General features: G+C 41.3%; 1 protein-coding gene across 2 annotated transcripts in view; it reads left to right on the top strand.

The window, feature by feature from the left end:
* Positions 1–19,189, top strand: part of PAG1 (phosphoprotein membrane anchor with glycosphingolipid microdomains 1) — a 109,043-nt gene that overhangs the window by 7,813 nt on the left and 82,041 nt on the right. For both annotated transcript variants that reach the window (XM_071737842.1, XM_071737841.1), the window contains exon 2: positions 17,440–17,499. The gene's annotated coding sequence lies outside the window, so the exon portion shown is untranslated. The remainder of the gene's footprint in view (positions 1–17,439; positions 17,500–19,189) is intronic.

The following is a 19,189-nucleotide window of genomic DNA, read 5'->3' as shown; positions in this document are numbered from 1 at the left end:
TAGGAAACTGGAGTGAAAGGGAGATGCAGGAAGAAACTGCTGAAGAGTTTGCTATTGATGGTGTTGAGAGTGACATCCTAGAAAACTGCATTGCATGGAGAAGTTTCTTCCTTTATTAGTAGCTGCTTTTCCTTTTAGTAGAATGTGTAGACCAATGTTCAGACTGTTAGAGCCTGGAAACTTAAGAAAACCTGCAGTTCCACGCTTACTTAAGCAAGGCATATTCACCAAGCATATTCCAAAATATAATTACGCTTTCTTTTGAAATGCTGTCATAGAGCTTAGTTTAAAAGTAGCTCTGATCCAGAGCCTAGTTGTGAAGAAAAGCGTGGTCTCCATGACCTCTGCTGCAGTGTTTGGTAGGTACTTTCCCAGGGATGGAAGTTAATACATCACAAAAAAAACCCTATTCAGAGTAAAAGTTATACTTTTTGTGATGATGTGGTAAATGTATTTTTCTTATCTGTTGTAACAGGCAAGATTGTGTCATTTAGTTTGACAGTTACAGAGATTAAATTAATTACATTTTCCTTTACTCTTGTTAAATGCAAAATAATTGAGCGCATATCATGGAAGGTTGGGGCTCTCTTGTTTGTAGCTTCATCATTTATTAATCCCACACATTAAATGAGAGGCTTTATAGATTTGCTTGCCTAAGGAAAAAGAGGAAAATATATGAAGGCTAAACTAGCTATGTGTATTCTGTCTCACACTTTGAGGTACTGTCAAGTACTGCCTCATTTTTAGTACAGTTTATAAGAAAGGAGATCAATTTCTCCCCAGAATGGTAAATTGTGATTTAAGGCTTAAGTAGGCTAAAAAAGCTCATATTTGGATAGGCAAGGTTGCTTCTGCAGTTCCTCCCCCTCACACTCCTTCATGTAGGGATACAACATTGTTATTGAGCAAGCAAAATAGACTACAGCTGATCACACATAAAAAGGTTTGTTTTGACAGTATCTTGACCATCTTAATTGGCTGTCCTAGTTACAGGAGGAAGCTGTTTGTGATGTATGCCTGCCTCTAATTTAGCCTTTTCAGGTAGTAATATTGGCCTTATACAGGCATCAGTGCAATAACAGCTCAGTGGTGGCAGAAGTGCTCTTCTTTCTTACCTTTATGTAGCTGGAGGGGATTTGAAAATTGGATATTTCTCTCTGTCTCTGCAGATCCAAGTAGCTCTGACACTGCCAGCCATGGATTAGTGAAATAAATCCCTCACATTCGTAGTGAAGTGGAAAGTATAAAGAGCATTTTCTGCCTTTTTTTTTCCCTTTTAATGTGTCATTTGCTAGCTGGCACAGTGACCTCTATTTCATGACTCTCGTGATGTGACTTGTCACAGAGCTTTTCTGTGAGGATTAATTCATCACTCAAGGGAATAGTAGCATGTGGCATTATGCATGTGGACTCCATGTAAACAGTTACCTACAGACCACCTATAATTAATCTTTACTTCAACTATTATATATTAATGCAGTTTGATTTTTCTTTTTTTTAATGCGATTTTTTTTTTCCTTTTTGTTTTCTCTTTTTTTTGAGATGCGTTCATTTAGTTACCTTCTAGTGTTGCCAGTATAGCTGAATTTGGGGAAAAAATAATCATGGCAGTATAGGATGTGTAATTTGCCAATGCACTAGGAAATGATTTTATGGTAGTTATGCAGAGGTATGGTACAACAGTCCAGTTTTCCAAGGTATCATGGTAGACAGTCTGTCGGGTCTTTCAAATTGTTGTTCCAGTCAGTTATATCAACTGAAGTGAAAGCAAGAATTAACTTTCTTTTTATTTTTTTCTCTCTCCCCATTCTTAATGTGAAGCTGTAGTTTCATACTCTTGATTTTTGTTTCAATATCAGTTGTATATTTTAATTTGTGTGAGTGAGCCCCAAAGCCCTTTACCAAGTCGTGACCCTGTCTTCAATTTTGCCTAACACATCTATCTCATTTCTGGAGAGCATGTACACCAGGAATTAATTAGCATTAGCAGTTGGAGAAATGGTAGGGAAAGAATTGGTGTCTGTGTCTGGTTATGAGAATGTGTTATGTTGTGGGGCCTGACCAGTTACAATGAACTGATGTGTGCTGGTTTCCAGGTGATTTCTCTTACCATCCTCCTCCTCCTCAACAGGTTTGGTTAAAAACATCCCTAGAAAAGTGCTGAAGAAAGCAGACTAGCTCAGAAACAGAGGATTGATTTCCCACCAAAATGGGAGGTCATTATTATGAGGAAATGAGTTGAATTGTTTACCTGGCAAAGCAAGCAGGCAGCCAGTAACTCAGCATTTATGTGTTCCCCATATATTCAGCATTCAGGCACAGCATCCACAACCAGTGTGCTCTGCTTGGTTCCCAACTCTCACATCAACACCTGTAGCTGGCCCAGGGAGGGAAGCCTGGTCTGTGAAACAAAGTCTTGGGCCCCCAAACTCCACTGGGGTGGTATTGACAGACCTACCTGGCCATGTCTTTATTTCCATCACCCACAGAGATGTTGGCATGGTAGGACAGGTGCCATAGCGTGGGGCAGTGGGAGTCTTCTCTTAGGGGGTTCTTGGAGGCAGGCAACCTGGGGTTTTATCTCAAGCTGTGGACCACGGAGCATGGAGCAGTGGAGTCACACAGAACCACAGGACATGGCTCCATGCAGAAGTGAGGTGGCTCAAGGAGCTAATTGTAGCTACTCCAGAACACCAAAGCCCTGGAAGTTTGTACCTCATGGCTGGGAACATGGGAAACTGGAAAGCCTTGGTTGATTCTGTCACTCTTTGCTTCTTCCAGCTGTGGGAGTTCCTGAAATATTACTTCTTGGACAGGGGTAAAATTAGCATGATTTGCCAGTTTTAATTAACAGGAAATAATATCTTATTCAGGAAGTAGTAACAAAGAAAACTTGTGTGGGCTTGGTTTTCTGACGTAGGCAGAAATGATACATTGCAGAGCTGCCATCCCTAGGATGGAGAATTTCAAAGTCTTTGGACTTTCTGTGTTCCACCTGGCATGATGAGTGCCCTGCTCCACAGAGGAATTATATGTTCTATATAAAGTATTAACCTGTATAATTAGCTAGTCTGGTGTATAAGAAAAAATTTTTAAAAACCCAGTCCTAAATCCTCAGAAATTTCTGTGTATTAGCTGTCTGTCAGTAGGTAATAATTGATTTTCTGAGGTGTAACTCTGAAATGTTAGTGTTCATCATAAAATAAAAATCATACTCCCTGCAATTCATCAACATCTGACACTTAGAAAGATGGAATTCAGAGAAAATAAGTGTGAAGATTGCTGTATGTAAATTACCAGAGCCAGAAGATTTATATCTTTTAAACACCTAGCTGCTGATTTTATTAGCACTCCAATACCTGTGGTGTGTGTTTGTATTAGCCTGATTTTATGCAGATAGGAGCGAGCTCATGCAAAAAATAAATAATAATAATAATAGTGCTATAAAGTCAGTCACAAGCTGAAAAGCGAGGTTTTGGTGGCAGGGAGAAGCACAGTGCTGCTTTCTCTTCCTGGATTTGGTGTTTCAGTTCAGCAGTAGAGGAGCATTGTGGCTGAAGGGCATGCACTGCAACCTTCAGCTTGCCTTTTCCTCACTCCTTCATGATCTTCTCCAGTGGATTTTTGCCCCTCAGCCCTGGTGGTGCTGGCTGCTCGATACGGGAAAGGTTTAACTTCCAAAAGCAAAGTCTGGCAATTCGGTTCATGTTGAGCTTTAAATTAGGGGATGGTGATAAAGATTGCAAAGTGGAGTTTGCAGGAGGGTGTAGCCAACATGGGAGTGAGGATGTTGTGTCATTTACATGCTGCTAAGAGTCTGACTTCTGTTGAGGCAGCTGTACCTGTGGCTGACCCCAGCTGGTCAGAGCCGTGTCCAGGGGATGCCACCTTCTGCTCTGTTGCAGAGAGCAGCTAGGATTTATGCCACATCCAGAATTTGAGCTTGTGAATTGGAGGTACCAGGAGCAAGGAGAAGTGCAGAGCCGTGCCTCTGGGGAGGAACAACCCCAGGAAGCAGCATGTGTTAGAAGCCGATTGGAAAGCAGCTTTGGAAAAAAGGATTTGGGGATCCTGGTGGACACAATATTGAACATGAGCCAGCAGTGTGCCCTTGTGGCAAAGGAGGTGAGTGGTGTCCCGGGCTGCATTAGAAGTGTTTCCAGCAGGTGGAAGAATGTGATCCTGCCCCTCTGTTTGGCATCGATAAGGCCACGCCTGGAGTGCTGGGTCCGGTTCTGGGATCCCCAGTACAAGAGAGACATGGACATACCAAAGGGAGTCCCACAAAGAGTCATTAAGATGGTTAAGGGACTGGAGCATCCTTTGTATAAGGAGGGGCTGAGAGGTCTAGGGCTGAGCCTAGAGAAGAGAAGGCTCAAGGACATCTCATCAGTGTCTATAAATACCTGAGGGGAGGGTATGAAGAGGACAGAGATAGGCTTTGTTCAGTGGTGCCCCATGTCAGGACCAGAGGCAATGAGCAAAAACTGAAACATGAGGGTTTTCCTCTGAACATCAGGGGACACTTTCTCACTGTGCGGGTGACCAAGCAGTAATAGGGGTTGACTAGAGCAGAGGTGAAGTCTTCAGTCTTGGAGATACTCAAAAGCCTCCTGGACATGGTCCTTGGCAATCAGATGTAGAAGTCCTTGCTTGAGCAGGGAGGTTGGAGCAGGTGACCTGCAGAGTTCCCTTCCCACCTCATTCTGTGATCCTGTGACAGCACTAACGCCACTCTTAAGTACCTGTGCTGGATAGGTGGGAGCAGCACTTCTGTGCCACCTTTGCAGACAGAGAGAGAGCATGTTCTAAAATAACTTTTATCTAATTTGTTCTTTAAAAATGTAACAGATATTCTCCATTATCACTGAAAAAAAGGATAGCAGCATATTCTTGGTGCCTTATATCTGCTTCTTAGTTCACTCCCACTGTGTCACCTTCAGTTTTTAAAACAGAAAAACACTTACATGCTTCCTGGAGCATTGGGGGCACAGGATCTGTCATTATCTCCTGTTTCTGCAGGATGTGTGCAAAAAGCCAATTATTTCACATCTGTTCTGGCCACATATGTCAAAAATAAGGAAAAATCTCATTCTTTGCAATGATTTTGACAAATAACACTTATTCTGCAAGCCTCTTGTCTTGATTTTTCTAAGTATTTCCTTTCCTTTAAAGCCTGGTTCTTACTAGCTCTGTCTCCGAGCCTTTTTTAGCTAGCCTGGTGTCCCATGTGCCTCCATGGAATAGCAGATGAGGTGCTGAGCTTAGCTGTCCTACTAATAGGCCTTAAGCAGTATCATATCCAAGAGTCAAGGCAGCAGAATTTTATCAGCACCGGCCCACAGAGTGGGCTTTTGTTGCAAGCGATACCGGTACCACGTGCCGGTCCAGGTGTCCTCCTCCTGGCTAGTGAACAGCTGCCTGGAAACAAACCCCATCAAATGTACTGCTTCTTGTGCACGTGGGAGCAGTGGGGGTGTTATCAGTGACCTTTGCCTTCTCATTTTGGCTTGCAGACTGATTTTATATTAATTACAGGCATAGCTTTAATATTTATCCATAGTGCAGTAGCTGCAGAGTTATCCTTTGACTGTTGATGTCCAGTTTGGTTTTGTCCCCTGACTCTCTGTTTGCAAAATAAAGACCGAAGTGTTTTTCATAAAAATTTGTTTCCTGTTCATCATTTTTGATAATTCACAGAGCCTGATCCGAGATACATGGGTTATGTTTTCTCAGTCTAAATGCTGTTGTGCTAATGAAATTCTTGGAGACCATAGGAGGCTTTCTAGGTCAGGGATAAAGTTTTTTTGAGGTGGAAGAGGTGCAGTCTTAACATTTGTTGGTTGATTTTTCCAAAGCAGAATGAGTGTTCCCCTTCTTAGGAGAGGGTGACATCCAAGGGATGTGTGTACAGATCCTCCCCATTTAATGACATACACGAGAGATTGGGTCTGCTTAAGTTTTGAATATGCTTGCAATATTAGAGTCTTCAAAAGAGACAGCTGTATGTGAAATAGAGTAGTGAAGACCTTAGTGAGCTGTAAACTTTCTTCTTTTAATACCTAACCTGGAAGGTGGATGTAGACTTAGGTAGGAACATGTTTAACCAAGAGAGATATTCCTTCCTAGAGAAAAGAGATCTTGTTCTTTGTTTTTGGTACCTAAAATCTCCATTGTGGGAAGCAAAAATACTTGGGAAAATTGGAACTCACGACATATCAATTCATTTAAAATATTTAAAAATATTTAGGAAGGTTACGAAGCACACTTCATAGTTGACCAAAATGTTGTGAAGTTGACAGGCCAAATTTTACATGAACACTATGAGAATATTTATAACTAAAAATGGAGATTTCTTATCACTTTGGAATTTGCTTGTTCATGTCTCATGACAGTGATCATGAGAGTGATTATACATGCAAACCCCTGGTGCAGAGAAGTTATGGCAGGGATGAAGTGACACTTGGTGCTAGATTTTCTCTTTATTATGCAAGAGGTATGTTTATTTTTACTTTTGCCTATATAAAGCATGTCACTCCTAAAACTGAGTAGAAATATTCAGGTATTTACATCTTTTTATTGCAGCTAATTGATATGCTTCAGTAATGCTAGTATATGTAGCTAATAAGATAAATCAAGGGGGTTTTGTGTGTTGTGTGTTTTGTTTGCCTTATACTGTATGTGTAGCCTGAGCAGTGAATTCAAAAACTACTCTACTCTCCCATTGCTTTTAGACAAACTCACCATTTGCAATATAAAGAACAGAGATACCAAAAATTTGAAGAGTTCCAGAAAAGGTCTGACTTAACATGTGTATGCATCTATCTTTTAACTTTTTAGACACCTTTTCCATGCCTGAAAGAGAAGGAGGTCAGGAGGGAGAAAATATCCTCAGGCTTGGCATGGGAGGCTGCTTGAACATGTTGTAAAAGTCACGTAACACATCTGTATATTAGCAAGCAGAAGCACTGGTCTGCTGAAAGCACAAATGTTGGGAGTTACTCAGACTACAAAGATATCCTTGAGCGTATGGGTGCCTGCCCCTAAGAACTGCAACAAAAAACATCCAGGCAGACAGTGTTGAATTAAATGCAAACTGAGCCTGAAGATCTGAGATCTTCAAAGATCTTTGAAGAGCAAAGAGTCTTCAACATGAAAGTAAATGATGAACTGTGTATACATCTATCAAAAGGTGGGCATCTGGACTGATGGGCATGGAGGGTCACCAGGCAGGACATCAGGAAAATGAAAAACTATTTGAATTGGTCATTGCAGAGGAATTTGGGCAGGTGCTGCATTGGGTAATGAAGATCAGAAAGTGTTAAACTGCTGAGGTGTCCCAGCAGATGTGCTGAGTGAAGCTGGAGAATTGAATACGAAGGTGTCACCCTGTATTGTTCAGAGCCTGGCCAGCCCTCTGAAGAGGCAGTGCTGCTGACAGAGCACACCATGTGTGTGGATGGTGCTGCTGATTTGTGAATCTAAGCAATTTCTCTTAAAAAATCATGAAATATTTGCTGGATAGCAAGTAGTGATTTTAAGCTGTCAGTGACAGTCCTGGGAGAGTGTGAGCTCCCAGGGGGACAGTTTCACTCCTCAGCCCTCTCTAGCTCCCTACTTTTGCCTTCTGCTGCTTCACTCCTAGGTGGTTGGGCACAACAGTCCTCCTGCCTTCGGTCCCTGCCCTCCTGTCTGCAAGCTTACAACTAACTCCACCATCTAAGTTCACCCTCTTCCTTTCTGAGATTTTCTTCTTCAGCTTCCCTCTGATTTGTGAAAGTGGAGAAAACTAATGGGGGAAATGGGTGCTTGGCCTTTTGGATATTTCATGAGAAGGCTGTATTTATTTATAAATAATTTATGACTTGGAAGCTACACGCTTTCTCTTCAGGTTATATGTCTTGTATAACTGAACTGTATGATGTGCCTTAAATTGCCCATCTGCTGTGCATGGTGAATCTCTGTACCGTGCTGTTTCTCCTCTCCTGCATGGCCTTCACTCGTGGAGAAGAGATTTGCATAAAATGATTTCTTCATGTAAATGTGATCAAGCGGCGGCTCCAGCATCTTGTTATAACACATGTACCAATCCCCTTGAATCAGGCTGGAGTCTACCTTGGTTAATTGAATCTATTTGTTTGTTGGTACAGTTTTGGGAATTGGCGTGGAACAGGATGTGTGTCCTCATGTGCTTTTACTGCAGCCTTTGTAGCCTTACCTTATCTTAAGATTTCTTTGGAAAAATAAAAAAAACAGGCGTGTTGCTAAAGCTCAGGTGGGGGCTGGAGCAAGAGCTGGGGTTTGAATGGGGCTCTCTGGGGACACCCCAGTTATCTGTGATGGCCCAGAGCCAGGCAGATGGCCCCTGTGGGGACAGCCTGCCCAGTCCTGCACAACTGGCATAATTAAAATAGTGTGTAAGCCAGAAAGATAAAGCGTCCTGTTCTTTTGGTTGGTGTTGTTCAGGCTATGATGTGGGGCTGCCCAGGGGTCTGTGAGATGCTGGGGTACATGAAGCCCCTTCCCAAGACCAGAACAACTAAAGCACCCCATAGACCCTTCCTGCACCCCTCTGCTCCTAGGGCTTTAGTCTTGATTTGTATTTTTTTTTTTTTTTTTGCCCTGATCGCTATTGTTGGCTGAACTTCTTCATTCACGGTCTCTCTTCCCTGGCCTCACTTTCTGTGCTCTCTTTGTCTTCTCCTTCTGTTCTTTCAGCTCCTTTTATATCCATCTTGTCCCAGCTTCCGAGATCTTCCTGGCACCACCTTGTCTCCCATTTACCTGAAGCATGAATAAACAAGGCCATGAGACACAGGCCAGTCATCCCCTTTGCTTTGTAATGTATGCTTATGGATGCCCTAACCCACTCCCCTGTCTCTCATCTTTCTGTCCTTTTCTACAGCAGTCTCCAGAGGAAGGGATTATCTTTTGGTGTGTATTTAATGTGTTGATGCTGCCACAATATGAATAGCATTGACTAATGGCAGACATATTTTGCAAAATTGGAGCTGTATTGTAGTGTTCTGCTGGGCTAGTAATGCCCAACAAATTGCCACATGGCCGAGCTTGTCATCACTGTCAGTAAAATGTTTTCCTGCATTCAGGTTGTCAGTGCATAGTTTTATATTTTTGGAGTTGGAAGGAAAGATAAAATACAGTCGGTCTGGTATCTATTAATTAATTATTTAATGCTTTTTACACAGATGTTAATGTGTTTTGAATGACGGTTTATGGGAAAGATCTGCTAATTTATGTAACAGTGATAGTATTTTGATCAGATACGTAGTAAATGCAGAAGTTAGAGGGTATTTTGGTTTTGAAGGCTTTTCCATCTTTCTATAATTACCAGATAGGGAATATGAACTTGCCAGATTCAACATGCTAATGATTACCTTCCAGCTTTTAGAGAGACAGAAATTATACACCAGCAGTGTCTGAACAAGATTCTGCTTTGGTAGTGTAATAAACCATACAATACTATACTCTCTTGCCATTACATAAACATCCATGAATATGTCCCTGGTCTTTCAATATAGAAAATAATTAAGATGAAGCTAAATTTACTTTAGAAGTATTCAAATGGCTGCTGATGGCTTGGGAATGCCGGGTTATCGATAGCAGATGAACTGCCTTGCTGTTGTCTGATGCTTTGCAGGGGTGCCTCATCAATCATTTTCTGATAAAAGGTAAATGTTCTTACTGTTCAGTTTTACTCCTTTTAAATTACTTTTTTTGAACTCGCTCTGAACTGTACTGCCTGATTAAAGGCAAGTCTGCTGAAATGGTAGCATGTAATGATCCTCCCCTGTGCTCTCTCTCCTCCACCAGCAGCTTTGTGCTGGGCCATCAGGACAAAGGTAGGAGCTGTGTTTGGGTAATACTCTAAAATATATAACATATGTTCAGTGCCTTGCACTTGGCTCTAAACTAATAGGGAAAAGAGCACTTTGGCTGTTGTGCTGCTAACCAATTTATTAGTTTCATCTTGCTGTATCTCACTTTGAAGGAAGTAATTATTGCTGTTAATAGTGTGGGGTTTATACTGGGCAGTGTTTGGAGTTAGAGGTAAGGCTCAAGTTCTGCACTTTTTTCAAGATGCATAATAGTAAATTCTTGTTGGATATCTTCTTTTATCATAAGTTTCAGCATCTGTAACAGCTGGGCTTCCCTAGCTAAAGTAGAGACTGAAAAAACCCCTACATTGCCTGAGGCTTCAAGGGTGATATAGGCACAGAACCATCAGTTCACAAGTAAGTGGAATACCAGGAAATCAGCTTTTATATTATTAGATGACTGCTGATTGTTCTTTTGCCTTTCCTATATCTCCCCCTGCTCAGAGATCTTCCCTTGAACTTGCTTTAGCTGATGTTATGAAATCAGACTTTATTGGAACTACTGCACCAGGCAGTGGTGAAGTCTCCCACATACGCTTTTCTTCCCAGTAGCTAAGAGGCTGCTGTTGACATCTAAGTCTATTGCTGAGTTGTTTTAAAAGCTACTTCCGTACTGGGTCATGGGAAAGGTTTTCAGTGCAGTATTTTACCCTGATGCAGCTATAACTCTAGCAGGAGCCATCAGCAGCATAACTTCTGCAGCTTTTTCAATAAAGAAATAAATCTCACAGACATTTTTTCCTGGGCTGTGCACTCCAGTTCCATAAATTAAAATGCAGAAAGAAAATACAGTGTAAGGAGGGTGGTTGTGTACCTATCAGTTACCATGGAAATAATTAAGGGCACACTTAGACTATTGGACCCCGGAGAACTTGGATCTGGGTATACACTGCATGTGACCCATCAGAATGAGACTGAGGCAGGTTTCCCCTCCTTTCTTGTCTCACTCCTTCCTTTGCAGCATAGTTTCTGCAGGAACAGCACCTGGGTGTAGGCTTCAAAGGGAGCTCCACGCAGCGGGGGAGGGCTGTAGTGACAGGAGTGCCTGACTGAGATAGGCAGGTTTTGAACCTTTGTTCACTTAGGCAGTTGTTTTTTCTCCCTAAGTCAGAAGCACCAAAAAGATCTGCCCACCCATCCTGCTTGCCTTGCATGCAGATCACCAGCCTTGTCCATGTCATATCCAGCAGAAGCTGAAGGCCATTTGTCCCACCCCTCTGGTTGTACCTGGAGAGCACTAGCTGTGCTGGAAGCAGTGCAAGGATGGGAGAAGTCAACACCCTGCAGAGCTGGAGCTGAGTCCTTAGAGCCTCAGACAGATGCTGGGTGTGAGGTTATGGGGCAGGTCAGTCTGGTTTTCTGTGGGGAGTAAGGACTCCCTGTGGCAGACCCTAGAGTGGTTGGCATGTCTGAAGAAGAAAGTCTGAACAAAATCTACAGCTTATGTAGGCTGGTATCATATAATTAACAGGCACAGAACATTATCATTTTGTATTTTGAAGGAGCTATTCTGTAATATAGGTCCATTTTATTATTCTACAGCTTTGTGCTATTGATCCCAGCAGAGGAGAGAAATTAGGTGAAGCAGAAGATATGTTCTAACCCCGTTATCCCAAGAGTGTCTATTCTACAGTGGTTGCACATCTGCATTTCTTCACAGTCTTGGCTCTGGGGGGGAATATAATCTAGTGGTACAGACTCTTCTGTTTAGTTCTGCCAAAAAGTCTCTTCTGACCTTCTGCTTTTTATTAGACTTGTTACTTTCTACTTCTATATTATCTCTCTTTTCCTAAGCCTTTTTCTTGCCTCTTTTCTTCACTCTTACAGATCTCCTAGATGTATTTTCCCCTGCAGCCCCTTTTCACATTCTAGCAATCTGTACATTTTCTTCTTTTGCCCAAAAGGACTTAGATTTCTTTTCTGTCATTGGCTTCACTCTTCCTTGTTGCCAGTCTCCCATCCAACCTCTTAGGTCTCTCCTGCTGCCTTTTTATATCTGTCCTTCCATCTCTCCCAAGCTGGTGCCAGTCTCTCCTGGTACCAGCTGCATGTTGGATGAGTCTCATTTCACCCTGTTTTCATCAAATAATTCCTGATCTTACTCTCCTCTTTCACCTATTTTTTCTCCTTAGCTTTTGCCTAGAATGAGTCTCTCACCCTCCTTCATCCAACTTTTTTCCCTGACTCACCAGCCAAATTTCCTTGCCTATTCTTACCCATCATCTTCTCTGCATATCTCTTGGTCCCAATTTTCCCACTTTTCCTTATTCTTCTCCTGTTTCCTAATTCTTGTCCCTGTTTTCACAGGATTTACCTTGCCTATTTCAGAACACAGTAGAAAGCACCTCTCTGACATAAAGCTTTTTAGTAAGCATGGCAAGTCCCTGCTTCAAAGGGTAAAAGATACTTGAGCTTCTTAAAGAAAAAGGGTGCCAACACCTTGTAATTTGGGCAGTGAAAAGTACTCTTCTTTTGCTTCATTTTCAGAAACATGCATCATTTTAATGAAGATACCTCAAATTACACTTAGGTTGAGGCTGCATTTTTTAACAATTGAAAATTACTCTGAAAAAGGTGAAATGCCAGGCAGCTGTAATAAGCAGCACTGCTGCTGGCCTCACCTCTGGTACTTAGCATCAGGAAATGCCATTACAGCCTTCCAAGTCCTTTTTCTCAACATGTTGGCAAACAATTTAGTCTTGTGAAAAATGAATATGATGCTTTGGATTTTACAAGGCTCTCAGTAGAGTCAGTTGTCCAAGGAGGAGATGCATAAGCTGCTGCTTGCCTCGCTGGTTTGTGAGAGTTAAGGACTGAAAGTCCCACTTTGGAGCTGGCTATTGTTTGAGTCTCTTGAGGGCAGTACTCTGTGTGTGTGTGTTTGTGTGTGTATGTATCTCTTAATCATTTTTGCTCCAAGACTAGATCTATAAATGTAAATTAGAAAAGTAAAAGACATCTCACAAATTACAGGAGCCTGTATCACTGTAGCCTTCCCGTTTTATAGAAGGGTCAGACTGGGATGCTGATTTGCAGAAGAGGGTTGGCAATACTGAAGAAAATTCACAACTGTTGAAGTTGATCTTTGGATCTCTAATGAATAAACTTGGAAAGCAGTTCCACCTTATATTGTACAACGTCTGTCTGTCATGTTGTACTTTTTCCCAGATAATGAAAGGAAGATGCGATCCCTGGTGAGTTAATAAGAATGATTCTTTCATGTAGGGAAAAAAGTGAAAGGAAAAATGAGCTGCATAAGATTTTCCCGTGACATTTAAAGTCTAAATCCGAGTTTGAGTAATTTATCTTTGGGTATTTGTAGGAGAGAGAGCAGGAGAATATGAATGAGTGCATCTCAAGTTATGTCTGAGCTTTCTGATAGATCAAGTGAATTTTTGGTGACTCCATATGGCTGGAAGGTCTGTCTGTGTGATCTCTTCTCTGGCAGATGGAAGATAGCACTAGGAGGAGTCCTTTGATTACCAAAGCATGGGAATTACTCCAGTGCAGTATCACCCTGAGACACCACTTTCTTTCAGAGTGACAGATAATGTTTCTGAGATTTTAGAGTTCATTTCCTACTGCTGCACTGAACTTGTGTGCAGCAGATTTTCATTGGCTGTATTAAACCTACTCACTTTCTGTGTCTGTTGCCAGTAAGGAAAGAAATTAAAATACGGAGTATCAGTGTAGAGAACGTGGCAGGTACAAAGGAATCGGAGGAAGAGGATATATGTATCAACTTCATTAATATTTCTTTTGCAATTTGCTTGCATTCTTGGAGTTTCTATGAATTACTTTTTGAAACACGTGAAAGTTGACAAGCTAACACTGACTGAGATCTTTCCTGCACGTACAGGTTCTTTCTCAAGCACATGTTTTTGCAGCATCCCATTGCACAACCTCCTCTGTCAAGACTTCCCTTTGCTACATGCAGGTGTTGCATGTGAACCTACCCTCAGTCCTGTAGCTAGACCTTCTTTTAATGTGTAGGAATAACATTCAGCTTATTTTTGTGAATATGAGGAGTTAACTAACGGAGTCAACATCACCCTGCTGTGAATTGTCTGCCACTTTGCCTTGTTGCCTCCATGTATCTGTCAGAAGGCAGCTGTAAGAGTCCTTGCTTGGAGGGAGGACAAGAAAGACCAGTGCAGCCGTGGGATTTCTGATTCAACCCAGTTTCCTCAGGTGCCTGGGGAAATGTGTGCTGGGGGTGACAGTGTCTGCCCTTTTCTGCACTGGAGCATGTTCTGGTCCGTAGGAGGAAGATCCACTTGCCACAAGGCACTTTTAAGGGGTTTTGCTGTTTCCAGCAGATGTGACTGGAGCACTATGTTTATTCTTCAGAAAGTGCTTGTTTCTCATCTGCTTTTCCCTACAGGTACACATCATGTAAAAATAAATGTAGAAACAGCTTTTACTAGCTGTTTGCTGGTGAAAGGCCCAGATGGAAAGTCCTGTGGGGAGTGGCTAAGGACTCTGGGTTTGTCTAGTTTGGAGAAAAAGAGTCTGAGACATAGCCTTATTGCTCTGTGCAGCTTACTGAGCAGGGGCAGTGGAGAAGCAGGTGATCCCTTCTCCCTGGTGTCCAGTGATAGGAAATACGGGAATGGTTCAAAGCTGCACCATTGGAGGTTTAGACAGCTTTCTGCCTTTTCCAACTTATCCGTGGTTATCCTTCCAGAGAAGGGTGGAGTTAGTAGCCTGACTCACACCTCCATCCAAATTCATAGATTTGTAGCAGTCAGCTTAGCTGATAGGAAATGTAAGGTGTCTCACTGTCCATCCGTATGGTTCCTTATGTATGAACTTGCCCTTTTTACCACATAACTACTGAAGTCTCATCCGTGACATTAACTTAGGTTTTTTTAAACAGTCAGTGCTTTCTTCCTCAGAAGCCTGGGGCAGATCAGGGAGAGTCAGGTTTTGGGTGGGGTTTCTGAAGTGAGATGAAGAATTACTTCCCATGGAGCTTCCCAGCATAATCCACAGGTACCTCTTGGTATCCGTTTGATCACTGCCTGTTTCGTTTCACCTCTTGCTAAATCTTGGTTTTCAGCATGAAATTCTTAATCATAGCTCATGTCATATCTTCAGGAAATGCCATTTCAGTATTCTCACTGTTGGTATTTCACTATCTTTAGATGGTCGCCAGCACCAAACAATACAGAGGAGACACTGTAAACATCTGAAGTTCCAAATGTAAAAACCTCAAGATCCTGTTAGAAGGAAGTTAGGGCAGCAGCTGGGTTACTCTGCAAGCTTTGATTAAAATGAACATGTTTACTGCTTCTTAAATATTTTCTTTAAATATTTATTTTGATATTTATGAAACTTTTCCTGCCTTAAGTAACATCTGTACGCTTACTTTTAGATTAATACCCTAAGATGGCTGTATGTAGCTGGAATGTGATTAATATGTTTAATGGAGTTTCAGTCTTGAATGTGAGTCCTTTGGCAGTCCTCCTGATTTTTCTGCCTCTGCTATTCATGTTGGCTGAGATGCTTTCTGCTTTTTTTTTTCATTACTTTTTGTTTCATAGTTGATAGCATGATAGCATTATTTTTTTTTTTTTTCTCAATTAACCTGACAAATTGTTATAGCAAGACTGCAGCAGCAGCCAAAGCACTGATGCTTTCTAATGGCACACTTTACCTCTCTTCTATTATCACTGCCCATTTCATTATTTGCAAGTTGATTACAGCTGCATTTCTCAGGGGCTATGAAATATTCAGCAGCCTGGACTAGCTTGGGGAAAATTTAAGTCTTTGCAGCTGAACACCTGCCCTCTAAGTCAAAGAGGAACCAAAAACTTCTTCTGTTTAAAACTGATGGGACAATTCCTTCTTTGGTTTAGCTTTCCCAGAACAGTGACAAGAGATACATGCTAATTAAAAATAGCTGCTTTGGCTTGGGGTGAGGGGGCGAAGAATAAGAATTAATATACAACTACTGCATTTCTGCCCTACTTGCCTGGCTACAGCAAAGATGGAAAAAAGTGTTGGTGTAATTGGTTGCCTGTGTGCCAGTGCGAGGCTCTTGGCATTCTGGGTGGAGTGGGTAAAAAAGCTCTCAGTTAAGGGCAAAAATTAACATTACCAGTTGTGTTCTCACACTTCATGTCTCTGGAGGGCAAGCCACCAGTGATTGACTGAAATGTGCAATATTTTAGCAAGTAGGAAACAGATAAGATTTTTATAAACAGGATATTTCATTAAAGTAAAGAAACAATTGCTTTGACCTTGACACTGAATGAGTAAGGCCAGCATTGTGATAATTGAGAATGTAGCTAAGCAACAGTTCTCCAGGAGCTTGCGCTGCTTTATTTTTAGTAGACTACACCACTAAGGGGGAGGGGGGTGCGGGGGGGGGGTGGCCTGAATAGGCATAGCAAGTGGTTACTGCTTACAGAAAGGAAATTATTTGTATCTTCATGCAAAAAGTTTGAGTTGTAATATATGCTTACACCACTTTTAATTTGGGCCTACGTCAAAAAAGAGTAATTGAATCAGTATATACTTCTGTGGTCTGAGCAAGCAGATAGCCTGACAGTAGCTCTGATTTCTTAAGCTGCTTTACAGACTCGAGTCTCTTCTGAAAATTAATGGTGTAGCAGGAATAGTATCTTCTTTTGGTGATAATTATATTTCCTAATCTTACTAGTTAGCACTATGCAGCCTAATTTATTTATTGCTCTAACTTTAAACCAAAGTAGGCTTACAGTGCTATAGCAAGCTAGTTCCCTACAAAGATAATGGTGTAAGACCCTTTAAATCTGAAATAAGCATCCAGGCAAAAGAAAGTACATTCTCTTAGCTGAGTCAGTTTACAAACTGCATTAAGTTTAATTTTTCATGCAGGCAAAGGAGAGAAAAACAGTTTGAGATTTTTGACATTTTTATTGTGTAGGCATTGTAGGATTGATTGCAACCCAGCTGTTATCCCATAACTGAAAGTTTAAGTTGCAAGTTTGGTGCTAATGGGAAGTCTGCAACCTCTTTACCTCTTTCGGTTCTTGGTGAATCTCTCACCACTGACTTATATGCTCTTTTTTTAAATACCAAACCAATACAATTACTAAGTAACAGTGAGTTTCTGCTCATAAAACCCAACCAGTTGCATCATTTCTCTGAAGGTATAGTCAAGGCATGGGTATAAATTACCCTGACTTTCCATGTATAGTAACAGAGGTACTTTTTAAGGAGCCTTTAATTTTTCTTTGGTCTTTGAAATTCATTATTATTGACAACATTACAGAGGTGGGAGATTAAAAGCATCCTGATTCTCAGCCTAACTTCTTTATCAGATCTTTGACAGTCAAAAGATGGTAAAAAGACAAAAATAATTAAAAGGAGTTTAAAACCTGTTATTTACTCTCAAGTATTTTAAATACAAGAAGGAATCCTTTTTCTAAAATACTTTTATCTGGATATGATTTTAAATTTGAAGAAACAGAGTATAATATATATTTTTGGCTATATTATTGTGGTGTGGCATAATTGAATTCACAATTGTGAATATTTTTTTTTTTTCCCCTAGGAGGAAACATTTGTCAATACTGTGTACCACTTGGACAACAAGCTCTACAGAGACTCCAAGGTAATTATTTATGCAACTGCCTTATGTTTCCTGTGGTGGTCAGCTTGGCTTTAGTTCAGTTTCCTGAAGACCCCTGTAATTTATGAAGGTGTCAGTCTGAGCAATTAAACAGGGTGGAAGCAATGTTACACGTAGCTTTTACAGAAGCTGTTCTTGATCCTTGATGTGCTGTGTGACCTTGCTAGTGTGGGTGTATAAAATAAAGACCTGATACATTTTGGAAATGCAGTTGTTCTCCTGCTTTAAAAAGCAGCAGTACCAGTCCCAGCTGAAAGATAAAATCAGACAGATGTGGGTTTGCATATGGTCATTTAGGAAGTCTTTTCTTACCCCTAGGCAGCCCAGTCTTGTATCTGGTTGTCTTCCTGGAGCTGTGCAAGAATCACCATGTGCTCTGCAGCACTGGCACAGGTTTCCTGTCCCAGGTTGGGGGAGTTTTCAGTCAGTGGATCCATTCTGGTGAAGCAGAGTGACTGCCTCATCACAATTCACCATCTCTGCTCACTTTGCTAAGTTTTTAAAAGTTGTTTGAAATTGCTGTAGATGCCACAGATCTATACATTTCATTTGTTTGTTTCAAAGCCTGTTTTGAAAGTATAGCAAATGAGGTCTCCATGGGTATGGACAGAAACTAAATAACGAAACAGACAGCTGTGGGTTCCTCTTTCATGTTCAAGTCATACAGCTATCCCACTGTTGAGGGCAGAGAAAAGAATCCTGTGGTTAGGAAGTTAGTCTGGGCTTGCAGTCTGCAAAGCATATCCGGTACCTTTGCATAAAGACCCATGAGATCAAGTTGTCAGTATGCTGACTGGTTTCAGTTGTATTAATTTCCTGGAGTTCCGATGAGATTTGAGCAACATCAAATTTATATTGCGTTGCCACTTAAATAATTAACATCTCCCGACACCTGGCAGATGGTGAATTTTCAAACACTGCAGTTATTTTTATTCCAAGTATTACGGCCCTTGCTGGGTGGCTGTTCCTAATAACTGAGGCTTTGGCTGTGTGTAATGCAGGCAGTTTGAGGTCAAGTTGGGAAATGCTGGGAAGATTTTGAGTCTTTTTCCTGCTGCAGTGGTAGCCTTGACACAGGAATCAGGGCTTTGCTTCTGTGTATCAAGTATGTCCAGTAAAGACCACTGTCTTTAGTTATTTCCTACTAATAATACCACAAGCAAAAAACTTGCAAGGTAACTACATTGACCATGTACATTGGTGCATGTTCCTAGCTTTTCCTAAAGGAAAGTTGGTTTACTCAGACAAGTTTGCTGGGTTAAGTCTTCCGCTGTAGGAACTGAGTGTGCATCTCTGGTAACATATTTGGTTGGTTACTACAGCTTGTCTGACCAGGCGGCCCATGAGCTACAGTAACTGGTTGTATGAGTTTGTTTGGATATACCTCAGGTCCCTCTCTTAGTCTCTTTTGGTTATCTGCACATTTTTAAGAGATATTTCAATCCTGAATCTTGAGCCCCCCGAGAGATGCATAAATATAACTGACATACAATTTGTAGAAGTACTGCTTCTTGGTAGTGTTTGTCTTTAAAATTAACATGAAAATCTGAAAGCTTACAGATAAAATTAATGTAAAATCAAACTTAATACCAGTCATGTCTCTGAAATCCTACCTTGTGGAAACCAGGGGACAGTGATATTTGTCTTTAAATCTGCCAAAGTTAAAAGTGTT

Source organism: Heliangelus exortis, chromosome 2 (assembly GCF_036169615.1).
Source record: "Heliangelus exortis chromosome 2, bHelExo1.hap1, whole genome shotgun sequence".
NCBI lineage: Eukaryota > Metazoa > Chordata > Aves > Apodiformes > Trochilidae > Heliangelus > Heliangelus exortis.
This window is presented reverse-complemented; position numbering and strand designations above follow the sequence as displayed.